The 6,906-nt window shown below is 36.2% G+C and overlaps 1 pseudogene; it reads left to right on the top strand.

Moving 5' to 3' along the window:
* The first annotated feature begins 2,924 nt into the window (after positions 1-2,924).
* LOC104215214 (NADH dehydrogenase [ubiquinone] 1 beta subcomplex subunit 10-B-like) lies at positions 2,925-6,430 on the top strand (annotated as a pseudogene).
* The last annotated feature ends 476 nt before the right edge of the window (positions 6,431-6,906 follow it).

Genomic DNA, 6,906 nt, shown 5'->3' with positions numbered 1-6,906 from the left:
TTATATCCCTAGTAAATAAATAAATACTTAGCATATTTTCTTTTTTATAAGTACATATTTAATTTAATTTTACAATATGGGTAGAAAAATCAAATAATTTTTTGTAAACTTTTTCATATAAAAAAATTTCTCAACATATGTTTCTTTTAAAAAGTTAGAGTGTGAACTAGTTTTGAGTGTATTTTTGTAAACAAATAATTCTTTTAGAAATTGTGCAATGCTTTAATACATCAAACCAAACAATGGATAAGAAATATGTTAGCATAACTAATACCAGCATAACTAATGCAAGGATAACTAATACCAGCATTACTAATACAGTATATTCAGCATTATTCTTATGCACTCTACCAAACGACTCCTTATTCTTAAATTCCTTTATTCTAGATTGTCTATTATTTCCCTGAATAACACCAGCTGCTCTTCTAACATGAATAATCTCAGTTGAAAATAAATCAAGGTCACTTTTAACAATTAAATTATAAACATGACATGCACACCTAACATGAAAAATTTCATCAAGAGGTGGTTTCAAATGAAGTTTTAATATTGAAATTGCGGCATTATTGTTAGAAGCATTATCAAAAGACATACACAATACTTTTTGCTTGAGATTATAAAATTCAACAACTTCACAAATAGTACTACTTATAAACGCAGCAGTATGACTCTGATCTTCATCAGATCCCCATTCTATAGGATGCTCAATTCTCATATGTCTACTAAGTGTCTCAGTCCCCCCTAATTGTCCTCCAGTCTTATGTTTAAAAGTATTATTACAAAGTTTGCATTTAACTCTATCACTATTCAGTATGTCTTCAAAAAAAAATTCAAACCTTACTTCTTTTTCTATGATTACTAGTCGGGGCCACAGGTGGTCTACTACTAGCACCACGACCACCACCCCTGCTACCAGCTCCAACACTGCTAGGTGTAAGTGGTATCTGATCTTCCATTTCTAATTCATTATTTTCTATACCAAAATCTTCCTGGAATTGTTCATAATCTATATTATTATCAGGTAATGTTTCAGGAATATTTGGAGAGATATTTAATTTACTACCAGATGCTGAAGCTGAACTACTACCTTTTTTTATTTCCCCGATTAGTAACTTTGTTACAAACTCTTTTTGCAGCATTAAACATATTGTAAAAATTTAACTACCAGCAACAAATAAATATACAAATAAAATAGTAAATAAGAGAAAGAGTTGGAGGGAGTGCACCGAATTCGGTAATAAATTGGGCACTTGATGATTTCGCAACTCCAATGTTACCACGAAGAAACGTCAATTGTTCCAATTTTGAAGTTCAATTGTTCAAACTTCAAATAATAAATACTACGATAAATGAAATTCCAAAAAAAAAAAGAAGCCAAATAGCTGATTGCACTTTAATAGGTGAAGATTGAAGAATGAGAGAATATGAGAATTGAGAGATGAGTGAAGAAATTAGGAGGGGGGGGGGGAGGTATTTATAATTTTTCAAAATGGGGGTTAATATTTAAAAAAAAAACCAAAAATGGGCTATTTATGCAATTCAACCGTTGGGCAACGACCATATTCTGAAATGGACCGTTGCCAACGGTCACAAATCTGAGCCCACCTTTAAAAAAAAATACTGTTAAACCGGTCTGGGCCAGTTAACCGGTTGAAGAATACTATTCATTGACCTGGTTTGACCGATCCGGTTAACCGATGGTTCGAAAGTGAACGGTGCAAACCGCCCTACCCCTATAACCCAACCCCACCCGACCCCCTTCTATCAGTCCGGGCCGGTTCCGATTTTAACCGGTCTGGACCAGTCCGAAACCGGACTGACCCGACTCGTTAAACACCCTTATTACTGCCTGCATCATCTAATTCAAGCTTTTGAAAAAAATGAATAAGGAAAAGATATGGAAGCTGAAAGAACATCCAAAACAAAGGTTGCGTCAAATGGGCCTAATTAATGGCTCGAGTAGGCGAAGTGTGATCGTAAAAATAGCACGGTCTAGTCAGTTTTCGGACTGGTCACTCAAAAATAGTCAGCGTTTACCAAGTCAATGAAAAATAACTACTATTTTGCTGGAACAGAGATCGGTCCAGCATAATATACTGGAGTTCGGTGTACCTCTAGTATATTATGCTGGAGTATTTTTCCGGATTTTGAATAGTGTTTTCGTTCAAATTTATTTTTACATAAAAAGTGGCTAAATTTTGATTACTTTTAAAACTGGGCTATTTTTGAACCACCACTTATAAACTATTTTTGAATTTCTCCGAGTGTGATTTGATTTGACCCAAGCCCAAATGATTCAACTCAAATTCACACTAAAAATAGCACGGTATAGTCAGTTTTTGGACTGGTCATTCAAAAATAGCCAGCGTTTACGAAGTCAATGAAAAATAGCCACTATTTTGCTGCAACAGAGACCGGTCCAACATAATATACTGGAGTTCGGTGCACCTGTGTATGAACTCCAGCATATTATGTTAGACCGGTATAATTTGCTAACTCCAGTATAATATACTGGAGACTGGAGCACCGGTGCTCCAAACTCCAGTATATTATATTGGACAATTATACTTGCTGGAACTCCAGTATATTATACTGGAGTTCTAGTGTACTTGTGCTGGAACTCCATCATATTATGCTCGAGTTCCAGCATACTTATCTTGGAACTCCAGTATAATATGCTGGAGTTCAAGCATACTTATGCTGGAACTCCAGTATAATATACTGGCGTATTTTTCGGGTTTTGAACAGTGTTTTTGCTCAAATTTATCTTTACATGAAAAGTAGCTAAATTTCGATTACTTTTGAAATTAGGCTATTTTTGAACGACCATTTGTAAATTTGGCTATTTTTATTTCTCCCAGATTCACACTCAGCTCCATTATACTTGATCAGTAGAGAAGAAAAGCAGCAAAGGAGAAGAGAAAATGGGGAGGAGGAAGGGAGTCCAGATCGATGAAGGAGCTCCGGATGACTTCAGACCCGAATAATCCGCATAAGGACCCTGTGGCTTTCTTCGAGATGAGGGAGCATTTAGTGAGGGAGAAATGGGTCGACATTAAAAAGGCGAAGATACTCCGTGAAAAGCTGCGTTGGTGTTACCGTATAAAGGGTTTGAACCACCTTCAGAAATGTCGACACCTTGTCCATCAGTACCTTGATTCCATTCGTGGTGTTGGCTGGGGCAAAGACCTTCGTCCCCCTGCTCTTCACGGTCAGTATTGTATTTCTCCAAAGACCAGTTCTTTTTACTGTTGTTGTAGTAGTAGTAGTAGTTGTTGTTGTTGTTGTTACATTAACATTAGGTTCGGTTTGAAATATGAAAAGACTTTAATATGAGTAAGACCCAAGGTTGTGGCCTAGTGGCCAATGAATGAGGTCCGAGTTCAGATCAAACACTAGGTGAATTCCTTCTGCCTGAGTCTTGGTGTGCCTGAACACCACCGTCATTAAAAAAATAAACTTTAATATGATTAAAAAGACTAATTATTTACCAGTATTTAGGTACAGCTGATTGATTGATTGTGAATGTTGTTTTATTTGCTCCAATTGCAGGTCCAAAGGTTGAAGCTTTGGGATCAGAATGATCATTTTCTTTGGTCCAATTTCTCGGGTGCTTTTCTCTCCTCATTCTTTTTTACTGGATTGGAACTGTCTTCTTGTGCCTCTGATTCGACGCCACATTTGTTTTGGTTGTGGGGTGGGGGGGTGGGGGGTGGGGGAGTTAGTGAGATACCCAAAGTTATCATTCTGCTTTGTTGTGTTATGTAAATCAGACATAGTTCTTGAAAATGTGAGGTTTTTGAATTTTCCGAAATGTTGTAATGGACCTGAATAGAGCAGAATGAGTGAAGGGGATTTATATTACATACTACAACTAATGGTGATTGAGGCAAAGTTGGTTGATTGTTTGTTAAGGAAAGAAATAAATACGCTGCATTCTGAGTTCTGTTACTCTTTGATGGGATACTTATATATTGTTGTTAAATTATCCCAAGAATCACATATGGCCTCAAAGTGACACACAGGAAATGCATATCATAGTGTCTGGTAAAAGATCACCCAAAAAAAAAAAAAATCATGAGATAGAGTTACAGAATTCTGGATAACCTCTTTACCTCTCTTAATCTTCCTCTTCATGATCCAGCTACAAGATTGCAGTCTCTTTTATAGCTCTTCCATCTATTAAAACCCTGATGTTTTCTTAACACCTTTCATACATTCTTCTGAAATTTTCATGCCAAGCCATATTTGAACCTAAATCATTCGTATTATTTTTTAAAATGTTGATGTCCATGAGTTTTTGCACACCTCAACTAATCCACCGAGTAGCCGCTACTTTTTACTATCGTAGGTACTAGGTAACTCTAACCATCAAGTTTGCCTACAAGTCTTAGGCAAATGAAGGATTCACCTAGTGTGTCGCCTGTGATTGAACCTTGGTGGCTACTTGAGATTTCGCAATGTCAATGTTGTGAACTACGTTTTTTCTTTTGGTTTTGGGCGGGGGGTGGGGGTAACTTACTTGTGTTGTAATGTAAGTACTAGTTTTAGTTCACTGCTCCAATGACTCAACACCTTTAACTTTATTTACTGAAAATTTAAAAATGGCGCAGCTGCATCACATGAAAAGGTTCATAGATTGGCAAAGTTTCACCTCAATCCCCTTCTGTTGCTAATGTCCCTTCTAAATGCATCAAAATCATTTCATGCACATTGACATCTTACCCTCCAAAGTTCCCCTTTCCTGCATCCACCTTTATTCTTTATGGTGCCAAAGCTTGAATTGACTAAATCACTAAATATAGGCTCACATTAGTTGCTTACCCTTTTTAGCTAAGCTGTATGTTGTTGAGTGAGACTAATAAATAGAAAGTTCAATGGCTACCCTTCTTAGTGTTTCTTGACTTGTCTTCAAGCTCAAGGGACCACTTACAAGTTTCCAAGGGGTTGAGTAGGGGTCTATTTAAAGTTTGCAAATTACAATATTGGAGAAAGGATTTTGTAGGAGGTTAGTGGGGATATATAGTGAGAAAGAATGCGGAGCCACAAAAGATGATGAGGTTGTTTGCATTAAATTTATTTCCTGTTGATTCGATCAGAAGTTTTTGTTGAATTTAAGCAACAAAAACAATTGAACTTGATCTATGCCATATGGAAAAGAAATAACTATGCTATAACTTGAGGAACAAAATTGTAATTTCCCCTTAGAAAATATGGATGAGAATTATACCACTTTCACTGCTATCTCTAGGTTCATTACCACAGATTCTTTTACCTCTATTCAGAAAGAAATGAATGTACCAAAAGAATCTCATCCTTACAATTTCCACCGCTGCTTTTTATAATTAGTTGCCGGACAGTTGAAAGAGCAATCTCTGGCTGAAACTTGCAGGTTATGGTGCATCGTAGGAGATGACCAATTTCAGCAAAAGAATTCAAATAGGATTGCCCATTGGGGCTATCTGATTTCAAATGACACTTTAGGATGGAAAAGTAAGATTCTTTTGGTCTCTCATGTGATTATGGACAATCATATGGATAAAATAGTGTCTAGAGTCCCAAGCTAGGAATGAGTTGTGTGGTAGGTTGATGGCCAGCATAGAAAATACTCTAATTATGTGTATACTAAATGAACGGTATAGATACTAATTTATTTACCTGACCCACTGTTTGACAAGTTGGTGAGAGATTCTGCAAAATTGATTATGTTAAATCTCTTGGTTCGATAGTAAAATTTTAAAAAAAATATTCGCAAGTTGGATTGTCACGAATTCTTTGAGCTGTAAACCACTCGTCTTATTTGACTAATTCCGCTGAAGCTAAATTATGGCGTTGCCACACCTCGTAAATCTATCCTTGTTTGGTTGTTTCTAGTCAATTTTTTTGGAAATTCTAATTTGCAATGTATCCTTGTTTTGCTCAGCTGTTCGAAGCTTACTCTCCCTCTTCCCATATCCTCCCGAGAATACATGGATTGAGATGTGTTAACTTTCCACAGGTGATTCTCTTATCAGTTAGAAGTAAAAAGTGGATTGTGTTACCTCATTCTTTTGCTATTTTTGGTCATTTGCTCCACTAAGAAATAAGCCCTGGTTTGTGATAAAAGTGTAAATGTAAAGATGCCAATGGTTTGCATTGGCTTTTAAATTCAGCTTTTGCTTTTCTTGGAACAGATATATCACGATGGACATAAACAACAGGTGAAAATATAACTGGGAAGATGCCAATAGTTGCATTGGCTTTTAACCTCAGCCTTTGCTATTGTTGGAAACATATGTCATTACTGGAAATAAAGAGGTGAAGTGGGGACTTTTACATAAGACTAAATGGAGCTTTCATCATCACTTTCGTATTACATATCTTAGTCTTTCATTTCTATTACTCCATTTTGTTTCCTTGCTTTGGTTATCTTATTGCTTTGCTGTTGTTACTGTTCTTGTGTTCATTATTTTCAACATCGCTTCTTCACTACTATTTTTTCTTTTTCAAACCTAACGAGAGATGCTTTTCTTTAGCCGAAGGTTTATCAGAAACGGTTTCTCTACCTCCACAAGGTAGGGATAAGGTCTGGTTACACATTATCCTCCTCAAGGAGACCTCCTTTTGTCAGCTTTTGTGATACAAGTGCGCATAAGATTTTCATTAGAAGTTTTCTACAAAAATGCACTCGATGCTATCCACGCATATCGCATGAAACTTTATTTAAAATGGAGCTGCAAAATTTGGAGAGCTTTAATGTCGAATTCACGAAGTTGAAACTAATAGAACATATATCTTAAAACAGTTTAATATTTTTAACTCCTCTTGTAAAAATTATAGATGGAAATAAATAGATAACGTGTTTGTCGCAAAGCCTCCTTCCTCCTAAGCTATTATGCCAATCTCTTTTAGTTGTTGACGTGAGAT

The sequence above is a fragment of the Nicotiana sylvestris genome, chromosome 6 (assembly GCF_000393655.2).
Source record: "Nicotiana sylvestris chromosome 6, ASM39365v2, whole genome shotgun sequence".
Classification (NCBI taxonomy): Eukaryota; Viridiplantae; Streptophyta; class Magnoliopsida; order Solanales; family Solanaceae; genus Nicotiana; species Nicotiana sylvestris.
This window is presented reverse-complemented; position numbering and strand designations above follow the sequence as displayed.